Below are 12,540 nucleotides of genomic sequence, written 5' to 3' on the forward strand. Positions count from 1 at the left end.
TGCTCTACTGGCTTATTGATAATTGCAAAGAAAAATAGTATCCAATGCTAAGGAAATTAATAGTATGGCCTCTAGAAAATTAAAGCTGACATCTTCAATGGAAAGAATACCATTTCCCTGATGCTGAGAAACCCAGCCCATTCTCTCCACATGCTTTCCCTTCTCTCCTCAGTTCCTGTCCTTTTTCTATCCTCTCATTCTTAGGAAAAATGTCAACTGAACTCCAATGCATGGCCATATCAACAGTCTAGATATCTTAAAATTGGACATTAGACCAGTGTGCATAACAGAAACAGCCTCTAGGCATTCAAAGGTGAGAGAGAGGCCATGTGCCAAAGTTCCCTTCTACTCAAAATCTGTGTGACTGTCTTTGCAAGCTAAGCTGCTGTTGGCATATCAGCACCAGAACAACAATAATCCTTCCTGTCCAAAGGGGCCTGATGATAACTTTGGTGGGTTGTACATGATGACATATAGGTAACTTTTCATCAAGATGATTGTCTACGGTTTTAGTGCTCATCTGCTGTACTCCCCTCTTGTTTGTCCTCCTACCCAGGCTCCCAGATCCAAACATGAACAAACATTTTGGCTACTCCTCAGGGCATGCACTTCTTTTCTTGCTGGGATTCATGAGAAATACATAGAGGTACACTTCCAAAAAATAAAGATCAAAGTTGGATTCTTGAATTCTCAGGTGGTGTGAAGTCAAAGTCACACAAACCACTTCTGCATGTGGAATGTGGAACACTCAGCAAAGCTCCTAGAAGCATTATCATGCATGCAAAGCCTTTCATAGTCAAATCCTTCTAACCTGCACTGCACATGCATATCACGACTGTGAATATGCAAGCAGGGTACAAATGCATGTAATGTTCATGTTCCCATAGTACTTGGGGAATTTTAATGAATACATGTATAATTCATTTAAAAGGAGATAACTGGCATGTGGCATGCCAGGAGCTGTGACCTGTTCCATTGATGTTAATGATAAGAGCCTCAGCCAACTGCCATGATGAACCTCCTTGAACCTTATAACAGCTCATATATTTTCCCCTTGCTATAAATGTTTTATTTTACCTGATACAGTAATGAAATTGTCAAGATAATGAACAGAGTAATCATTTCACACAAATGGCTAACTTTTTAATTAAAAATCACAGTGTTGACTGCTAAAATATGGGGGTAACAGACCATTGATCAGATTACAGAGCACTGATAATTGAGATGTGGCTATAGACACAAAGACCTGTGAACTCCACCTTATCGAAGGACATAATGTTTGCTGTCAGTGAGCAGTAGTCTCAACACATCATTAGCCCATATATATGTAATTCTTTACTCAGCTGCTAAATCTGCAAGGACAAATATTACCTGTTATACTATCTCCAATGTAACAGTTGGAATTAATGAGGCAACTGCTAAGGTGAGGGATGTCAGTGTTCTAAGAATGTGGTTTCCAGGAGCGATGAATAGAAAAGAGCACTTGTTCTACCAAGTATTACATTTGGTACAGAGGAGCAGAAACTCTCCCATCTTATGGCATGCCATTCTGTGGCTCCCTAAGCAAGTAGTACTCACTACAAAGGGAAACTGAAGCTGGCTTTTCTGAAGAATGTTTCAAACCTATACTACTCTGAATGTAGTGATCAGTTTCCTGTCTTGCTCTTTTCTGTGCTTACAATTTTCATCATAGCCACAAGCTTATAAACTCATCACATGCCATAAAGACTTTTGACAAATTCAGGGGTTTTCAATTAGAATAACCATTGATTCTCATTCTCTACTTCTCTTTTGGCAGGTAGAAAGAGTACAGGAAAAGAGAAATTTGGCTTACAAATTTAAATGATGATGGTGATACTGAAAGATCTGACAGCATCCAGAACAGTTTGCAGATGCAGATATATGTCTGGCCATTGATGACATGGTGTAAAATGCCAAGGTTTTATCAGGCTCAGCATTGATACTGTCTTCTCAAAACTCTCTTCTTTCATTTACTACTGGCAAAGAAATCATGCCCTTTCCTCCCAGATATCTTTGTTACCTTTTGGCTAGAGTATTACACTAGTCTCTTTGTAATATTACCTTTGAAAGCCATACAGCTTTCGCAGCAAGACACACTCGCTTAGTGTATCTGAGCTCTCTTCATTATACCAGTTGCCAGTTTACTGTCACATAAAAATCAGCATTTGAAATTTCTATAAAAACTCTACATTGTATTATGGTTTCAGCAAAACTTAGCTTAAGGATGAATCTCTGAATCAGTATAAAATGTCTTTGGAACTCATCTCAAACCATACAGGAATTCACATCTTTGCTATGATCCCATGGATCCTTTGGTTAGCTGTTAATAAAGATTTGAGACCTATGAAAGGGACCTCATCTGATGGTAGGTATAGAAGTACCCATATTAAGTTCCAAAAAAAAGCATATTGCATTCATTAATCAAACCATTGGTTCTCCGCAGTTGCATTAAACTGAAAACCAGGATGACTGCAGCCCACTTGTTTTAGAAATTTATTGAAAGAATTTGTTTGCTTGTCTTGTTTATATTGAAGAATGTTTATTCTTTAAAATGAAAATTTATTACAAAGGAAATTCAATCTCCAGCAGCACAAGTAGAAAGCTGGAGGTAGAAGTGCTATAGAATCCTGCCAGTCAGACGTATTTTGACACTGACTGCTTTCAGTCAGTTTTAAAATATTGTATTGTTGTGCAAAGTGGTAATTACATTTTTTTGCACAGTCATAATCCAAAACACTACTGCAAATCTCTCTGCCCTAGAATAATCAATGTAGATTATATAGGAACATTCCAAACATTGAAAGGGTACGGTCAGACCTGGCAACAAGTGTATTTACAGAATATTTCTCTAGGTTATTCTGTATTTCTATGGGTCACTGTCTACTGGCTATTTTCCTAAGAAACAGCACTCCTCGCATTTAAATCTACACTTCCATCAGACTTGCAATTTTTTTGAGAAATCATACCAGGAGCTTGAGATACATCATACTATTTATTTGTATGATCAGAGATATCAGGCAAATATGGAAACTGGGCAATACTGAACAAGTTGTTCTACCAGCCCCATCAACGCCCTTCAGAGCAATGGCCAGCAGCCCCTTTGCACTACATGTGCTCTTACAGAAGCAGAGGTAACAGTAAAAATTAACGGGTTTGATGAATGAAACTTAATGGTTAGCATCCTTTAAAGCTGCATCCTATGTTCTCACAAAGTGAAAAATAAACAAACAAACAAAAAAACCCCACAAAACCCTAGATATTAGCATGACTAAGGATAAGTAAATCTAACTTTATATACTCAAAAAGCTAAAGAGGTGTTTAGCTACCAGATCCTTCTGTTTATATGACCATGGAGAAGAATTTTTGTGATAAAGGCATATATCCTTGACAGCTGCAATGAGACTAATTCATTTAGTTGCTATCACGTTGCAACAACATTCAGTCACTATCAGCCAAGATGTATCTGATCAAATAACCTAAAGATAAAAGATTCCACACCTATTACTCATTAGAAATCTTCTGGTTGGTTTTTTTTTTTTTTAATGAAAAAAAATAGAAGTAGTTTTAGTTAAGCAAATAAAGATTTAAACACATTTCAAGGTAGGTAAATATGTAAGTACTGAGTCAAGACCTATATAATTTCAGAAGGACTATCTTTGATAGAAAATCAACATTTGCCTGCCTTTGAGTTTTAATAAACAGGACTATGAGAGCTGAATTTCAACTAATATTATGCTTAGGTTATACGGTATGTAAAATACATTAGAAGCACAGTATGAGGCCAAGCCTTGCAATGTCTCTAATAACAGACTTTATGCTACTATTCAGTCTGCACTAGGGTATTCATTGTTTATAAGGTGTACCTTAAGAAGTTTTCATTACTGTATATATGAATAGCAATAATAATAGTTATTACGCATATAGCAGTTTATATCTTCAAAAAGCAGAGATATTGGCAGATTTTTTTTTCAAAAATAGCTCTGTCTTTGAAATGAGGTATGATACTAATATTATGCATGATAGCATGATATTCATTCATTTTATGAATTCTATCACTACTTAATAAATGTTTGTTCATGGTTAATATTAGAAAGGTGACTTGAGAGTATTTCTTTATTATGGCCCACTAATTATGTGTATTCCCTTATACAATAATGAAGCACTTTAAATTAATATCAAACTGTTTTTTATATAATGAATGTTCAGGACATAAAATTTGTCCATAATTTCACAAAATAAAAAGCGCTGTTAATGTCTGGCTATCAGCTTCTTCACTCTCCCAGGAAATTCATAGAATGGTTTGGGTTGGAAGGGACCTTAAAAAACATCTAGTTCCAACCTGAGATTACAATTATGTTCATTATATTTTTTTCTTCTAATATTACTGTTCCCTTCATTTAGTATAGTGCAACTGTATCTACTTTTGAATATGGGGAAAACCAACTATGTCAGCATTTAGTAAAAAAGAGTGCAAGAACAAGTTGTGTCTTGAACTGATCTGTCAGTGCTGCGATCTGTCACATGCTGCGAAGAAAGGAAATGACATAAAGTACAAGTTAATATTAGCAATCTATATTTTACAAGGCCATTCTAATTAAATCAGTGGAATTGATCATGCTGTAGTCTTGTTCTTGATAACACAGATGTTTTTCCATGCTTTAACACACTCTTCATGTCACATTTTTAAGTAACACTAGCCTGCCAATAAAATTATATTATTTTCAGTTCTCATAGATGTTCATTTACCAAACAATCAAACTGTATAATCTTCATTGACTTCTGCTCTCTTTCCATCTCACAGTAACCCAATGTTAGTTGTTCAACACTGTTAGTTTTCAAGCGTTATAAAGTCCAACAGGCTGTCAAAATCATGCTGTCATTTTATTGGGAAAAAGATTGCAAGTAAGCATGTGAAGGGGGTGGTTTTAAATTATTCCTGTCAACTAATTTTCACGAAAAAAATCACATATTTGGAGTCTACACCAGCTGAGGTTACAATGGTCTTTCCATGTTAGCGGAGCCATTGTGTCCATTGCTAGCAATATGGATTTTCATGCACAAAACCTGGAGCTGACTGGAAGATGAAGGTGGCTCTTTTGCTTTAGAAGATACATGCTCATTCAACAAACAAGGCTCCATTTCTAATTCCACTGTCAGGTTCTGATTCCAAACTCTGCAGTCCCTATGATGGAGAGTTTCCAAGCAGTGTCTCTTCCAGACATCTTCACTGGGGAATTAAACAGTACTGTTGCCAAAACCTCACTTTTACTCAAAATATGACATGCAGAACACATTTTCTTTACCTATTAAATGTATTTACAAAATGATCAGTTGGGTAATTCAAATGTTAAAGCTGCATATTAACTTTTCCTGTTTGTCCTTAAAATAGTCATGGTCCCTGGAATTAAATGAAAGAAAACAAAATCAATTTCTTAAGAAATTCTTGGCATTTCAAATTCTAGCTTGATTTGCCTGTGCATGGGTTTAGCACTCACTTGGCAGGGTTTGCAGAGAGCAATTGTATTTTATTAGACCAAGTGATGTCAATGAAAGACATAGATGAGCTTTTAGGTGCACAAGCCCTTCTTCAGACCTATAGTCTCTTCTCCTTTTGACGACAGTTTGTCCTTTACCTTTCAGTAAATGAAATTTCAGTAAGCAGATAAAGGAATCCCATGAGAGACTGTACAATGTCATTTACTTTTTTAACACCTTTAAAAAACTCAAATAGATCACCATTTAAAAAAAAAAAAAAAGAAAGAAAAAAAAAAGAATCCTTTAGGGTGAACCCTTAATATGTGGGAGTTAAAGCTTCACTTTGCATAGGTTGTCTTGGGTTTGCGTGGTAAGGTTTTGGTAGTGGGAGGGCTACAGGGGTGGCTTCTATGAGAAGCTACTAGAAGCTTCCCCCATGTCCAATAGAGCCAATGCCAGCCGGCTCCAAGATGGACCCACCGCTGGCCAAGGCTGAGCCCATCAGCGACAGTGATAGCACCTCTGTGATAACATATTTAAGAGGGAAAAAAACAACCTATGAAGAGCCAGAGAGAGGAGGGAGAAGATGTGAGAAGCTTTGCAGACACCAAGGTCAGTGCAGAAGGAGGGGGAGGAGGTGCTCCAGGCGACAGAGCAGAGATCCCCCTGCAGCCCGTGGTGAAGACCATGGTGAAGCAGGCTGTCCCCCTGCAGCCCATGGAGGAAGGATGAGGGGGTGTAGAGATTCCACCTGCAGCCCGTGGAGGACCTCACGCCAGAGCAGGTGGAGGCACCTGAAGGAGGCTGTGGCCCCGTGGGAAGCCCGCGCTGGAGCAAGCTCCTGGCAGGACCTGTGGATCCGTGGAGAGAGGAGCCCACGCCAGAGCAGGTTTTCTGGCAGGACTTGTGACCCCGTGGGGGACCCACGCTGGAGCAGTTTGCTCCTGAAGGTCTTCACCTCGTGGGAGAGACCCACACTGGAGCAGTTCGTGAAGGACTGTAGCCTGTGGGAAGGACTCACGTTGGAGAAGTTCGTGAAGGACTGTCTCCCATGGGAGGACCCCACACTGGAGCAGGGGAAGAGTGTGAGGAGGAAGGAGTGGCAGAGACAACGTGTGCTGAACTGACCGTAACCCCCATTCCCCGTCCCCCTGTGCCGCTGAGGGTGGAGAAGGTAGAAACCGAGAATGAAGCTGAGCCCGGGAAGAAGGGAGGGGTGTGGAGAAGTGTTTTAAGATTTGATTTTATTTCTCATTGGTCTACTCTGTGTTTTGCTTGATAATAAATTAGATGAATTTTTCTCTAAGTTTTGCCTGTGACGATAATTAGTGAGTGATCTCTCCCTGTCCTTATCTCAACCCACAAGCATTTCATTATACCTTTTCTCCCCGTCTAGTGACAGAGAGGCTCTGGTGGGCACCCGGCCTCCAGCCAGGGTCAACCCACCACATAGGAGAACTTGGATTTCAGGTTAAGGTCATTTTATGAAAGTTTTAAAAAATAAACTTTGAGATTATAGGAGTTGACGGGAAGAATTATTTTTTAATGCCACCATAGAGATCAATCTGGGAATAGGATCTGGGTAAGCAATCTATTTTGCCTTCTTATTTGAACTTTTTTTGAACTGGCAGTATTCAGTAGAAATGCAATATGGGTATGCAAAACTGAGTTGAGATTCATAAAGTCATGTAATGTCCTTAAAATACATTGTTTTCACATAAACCAAAAGCTCATTCTCTGCCAAACATAAAACCTAGAAAGGTATTTTGTGCTTAAAATATGACATAAAATCATTTTAGTATGCATTGTTAAAATCAACATTTAGTACAATTTAAATATGTTTTTTTAATCAAGCTTAATAATACTTATGACTAAAAAGAATAATAATTTTCCTAAATAAGTTTAGAGTTCACCACCTATGCATGACACAGAACAGAAATATACCCAACTTCTAAGGAATGAAAAGAATTGCTATTTTGCTCATATTTCAAACTAGTTTAACATATTATGTGCTATAAAAAAGGCAATATGTTTTGACATTTATAAAATATCCATATTATACTATAATACACATGCAACTTGCTTGTTACTGCCTATTAAAAATATCTATTCAAAATATATTATTCACTATAAATGAACCTCTTGGAAGAAAATGAGATTGCTTTTAGAATACGTGCAACATATTCTGCTACTGTTAATGTCCACAGTCTATTTAGGTTCTTTGTGTCGGATGCAACCTTTCATCACTTACACTACTGGGAAATGCATGACAGTGCTCATTTTATTGACTGTTTAACAAAGTTCAGTCCATCATATTTTACCTGACACACTTTTCCACTGATATCAGAAGAAGAAAGGAAAGGCATACTCTGTATTTCTGTTTGCTTTGCTTCAGAAATTTATAAAAATGGGAACATAGGAAAAGGTAGGTTTTGAAAATGTAATGTTATCGCACAAATGCAATTATTTTATCAATTACACTAAACACTAGATAACAACTAAAACATTCTCTGAAGCCATTCAATTCACTTTGCTGATTGTTCTGTCAGCATATTCAGGAAAACCTTTCTGAGGCTGATAGAATCTCTGATCATTTTCAAAGTGTATTAAAGCCATCTCACCCTAAGAGAATGTAAATTTGTGAGCAGAGTTTAACCTCATCATTTGAAAAACAAAGACAGATCAAAGGCAAGACCATACTCCTGAATTAGTCTTTTCTTATCTCCACCTCAAAAGGTGTCAGCTGATCACCTACATTTGTGCTTCTGTCAGATCCCATCACTGATGGAGATCAATGTTACTTGTTCAGCCCTGGACTTTCTGATGAGACAGTCTGATTCCTTGTATCTCTGGAAATGTTTATCACTTTAAAAATTTTGAAACTATTTATCACAAGAGATAAAACTACTTAACATTCTCAAGTATTTTTTTAATAAGGAGGGAATATTTGAATCTGTTACAAGTTCATCTAGTTTGGGTCAGATACATTGCCACAGAGAGCAATTAAAAGATTAACATTTTCTCCAGCTAATGATCTGATCTATCATACATTAAGCTATTCTTTATCTACAGTCTAAATTAATTTCATTATAGCTATTCTATTGTAGAAAGGCTAAAAGACTGAAAAAGGAGATGAGTTCCCTTTGTGTATTAGTGTCACTAACACTGGTGGTCTTCATGCATTTCTAGATTCTCTTTGTTCTGTAATATGGAATTATTATAAACATTTTTTTCAAAGATTTGTGTTTTGTGATGATTTTATTATAGATTAGTTAATTGGATCTATCAAAACCAGGCTATTTGGAAACTGTGTGTACCATCTGAAACCAAGCTATCACGCATGTTGTTTTTTCACTAGTACAAGTAATATGGCATAAGATCCAGTCTGAGATGGCTGAGGAGATAGGTTTGATAAATGTCAGGTATTAATACTGCTTTATTAAATACGTAAATTCAGACATATCAGGAAAGTTAACATTAATGTCATTTTGCGGTCCAAGAAATATCCATGGCTTTGACAAATAGTCCAAGTCAAAAAGAAAAGTTGAAATCGTTGCTCTGGCCCACACCGTCATACGCCTTTTCTAGCAGTCTAAATATTTTGCAGTTTTACTGTATTTTCTGTATTATGCATAAGCCATAGGCAACTTTTTGTACAAGCAGCATCTGCATGCTGTTTGCAACCTCACATTACCTGACAAAATATTTCTTCCCTAAATTCACATATATATCTACACATGTATAGCTGTATGTAAACGAACATTAGTAACTTTTCATTTGGATGAAAAACAGCTATATATCACGAGATATTTCAATGTTAGTGTGTTTACCTGGTGCATGCAGACAACTGACTCTAAAATATACCATGAACATTGACAGGCATAGTCACCTAATATGATCATTGACAGGAATGTATGAAACAATCTCCACTTAAATGACCATTTGAAAAAACCTACAGATGAATTATGAGAGACTGTAAAAAAGGATGCAGTCAAAAGAATGAATCACTTACATTTTTCATTTTCCCTGTTAACAGTGAATTCTCATGGTTTTTGTCACTGCATTAGAAAGATTTAGACATCTATCGCTATTAACTGGGTTTTTCAATGCCACCATTTTAGATTACTCTTTTAGCACTCTGAGTGCTATGAAGCTAACAGCTACCAACTATATTTGACTGAAAATACCTGCTTGTACAGTGCCTGTGGAAGACACTCATCTTATTAAATATTTTCCCATATAGTGAGAATTAACCTTTCTAAACCTGTAGATACATGATTACGTGTTTTGAATGGCTGAAAGCTAAGAATGCAATTACAAAAGGTAATGTTTCACATATAGAAGGAAATAGGAAACATTGTTATATTTTTCTTAAATTCCACCCAAAAGAGAGTGTATGCAGCTTCCAATATCACTGAAGTAAAAGCCTAAACACTCCAAGAATTGTACTCTTAATGAATTATGCCACCAAACATCTGCTAGCGTAAGAGCTAAACTTACTCAAAAAGACTTTATGAAAGCAACATAAATTGTTAAACAGATTGTGTTGCAAATTGTTTCAATATTCATGAATATGGCTATCCATTTTTTTATATCTTTAGAAATAAGGACCAACAGCATTTTCAGTTTGCAAAGTAGAAAGCTCCAAATTGGAAATTAGTTGACATTAAGGTAACACCACTCATTTGTCCAAAACAGCTTCTCTCAGCTCATCATATAACTTCACATGCACCAGGTACTGAGGAAATCAGGAGAAGAGAAAGTTTTGAAGATTTTGGCACAATGATATAGAGTGGAAACTATGCAATGACAAGCTCTGCAATGACTCTGACTTCCTATGAGATGTCATCTCTTCACGGTACTCATAACACCAAATTATATCTCCTGTAATGAATGGAGAGGGAGTCTTCCCATTCCATGAGCCACCGTGATACACTGTAGAAATCTCTAGCCAAAGCATACTCTGGAGACATACCTGGCTGAGAACCCTGCAATGAGTAGGTGACTTTTGACAAAATACCTCAAAAACTATAGGTCAAATAAATCAATAATTTGATATTTGTTTTCCAGCTTTTCTGCTGAAAACTTCTAATTTTTATGTGCTGTTTTTGACAAAAGATGAATGTCCCCATAAAAAGCAAACTTGAAAAAAATAATTTAGCTTTAATCTATATTTTGTATCAGAAAAGCAAAAGGAAGAATAGAGCATAAAGACCGTGCAGAAAGGATTTTAATTTCTTTCTGACAGCCCTTGTAACCGTGTTCTTAAGCATGGTTGTCCAAACATTTTAACAGACCATGTCCTCAAAGGCAGTAGATAACAAAAATCTAAGCAAGATTCATTGGGAAATTGTTGAGTCAACACAGGAAACTGCCTTGAGAACAAGTAGAAAAGCAACATTCCTGGGCAACTGATATTTGTCCCAAACAATGGAGGCTGGTTTTGTTTACATTAAAAATTACCAGCTACCCATCCTTCCTGGCTAGTTCTAATGAATGAAAGAAAAGCACTTTCACAAAAGTGCGTTACCAATACTGATTAGTAAATCCTCATCCCTAAGGCTTACTAAACTTTGTAAACCAGTAACATGCAGGCATAGTACTACTACTGAGAAAAAACACGTTTCAGATGTGACAATAGAAGAAATAATTACCAGCACTGCCTTAAGAGAGGCAGAGGTTTCAGAGTAGAAGCCTTCCCTGTGGATATGGTGTGAGATGGTCCTTGTCATTATCACTCCTTTACTAAAGTACCTTTTTCAGTGACTCTGTAACTGCTGTTGCCAGTATCAGATACAGAACAGCCAGATGAATGGAGTTTGAAGATCTTCATTGGGTTAGGAAAACATTATATTCACCATTAAAGTTCATTCATAGTTGTAATTTCATACAACACCAGTTGCAAAGAACATTGTCTTTGAATAGGCTGTTATAGAGAACCTAGAAGAGAAAATTGCTAATTCTTATACAATGAAGATGCTAGAAAGGTAGATTATACATAAGAACATGACTCAGAAAACATTCAAAGGCATCAGAAGTCTCCAGATTTTGTAATGATCTCTTTGGCACAAGGGAAAAGTGTAAAACAGGCTGAAGAAGCAGTAAATAAATTTAGGTGTAGAAGCTGTTATGGCCATAAAAGACAAAAAAAATGCTCACTAAAGAATAACCTGTCACAACACAATTTCAAAAGATTACTGAGGTATCTATAAGAAGGAAAGATAAATTGCATTAACATCATGAGGTAACATTTTCAAGAGTGCTTTAGGGAATATTCAGGGAGGTTTACTTATCTCACAGATTAATTTACCTAAACTCCATCTATAGTCAATGTGTGAGAGTGATTTCTCCAGAAGGCAATTCAAAATGGCTAAGTTGGCTCTCATTTTTGAATAACGTCTAGAGAGGCCTATTTCCACTGATGACTTTGGGAGCCTAGAAAAACACAGAAATGACTATAGAATCAGATAGATTTTTTTTCAGCCAAATACGCTTGTCCACAAAAAACATTCCTGTATTTAATGATAAGGAAACATTTTTCTGAGCTGATCTCTTTTCAAGTCTATTAAAAAAAGAATTAAATCTGAATCTGTTGTGGGAGGTATTTGTGGGGTATATGGTGGGAAAGCTCTTTCTTTTGGGGGGGTTGAAGAAAGAGTGAAGTGTTAACGTAAGTTCTCATTCTTAAATTAGTGACAATACATATTAGAGAGAAGAACATGCTAATATTGTGTAGACTGCCATATTTTTGAAAGTGGCTAAGTTACTAAAGAGTGGATAAAAGCTTGGTGGGATTTTTGCCTCTATTCTATCAGAAGCTACCAAAAGTTTAATAAATAGCAGCTGAGGAGCATGAAGAAAGGAATTTGTATTTCTTTATGGTTATGCTGCCTGCCTTCTTAGATATTTTCTGATACACTAGCAGCTGTGGGGGATTTTGAATCACAAGGAATTTTAGTTACCCCATTTTCAAAAGGTAAAGAAGGTTACATGTAAACACATTCTAAATCCACAATCATAAGATTTGTATGATATGTTTGTACA

The sequence above is a fragment of the Balearica regulorum genome, chromosome 1 (genome assembly GCF_011004875.1).
Source record: "Balearica regulorum gibbericeps isolate bBalReg1 chromosome 1, bBalReg1.pri, whole genome shotgun sequence".
NCBI classification, from domain to species: Eukaryota; Metazoa; Chordata; class Aves; order Gruiformes; family Gruidae; genus Balearica; species Balearica regulorum.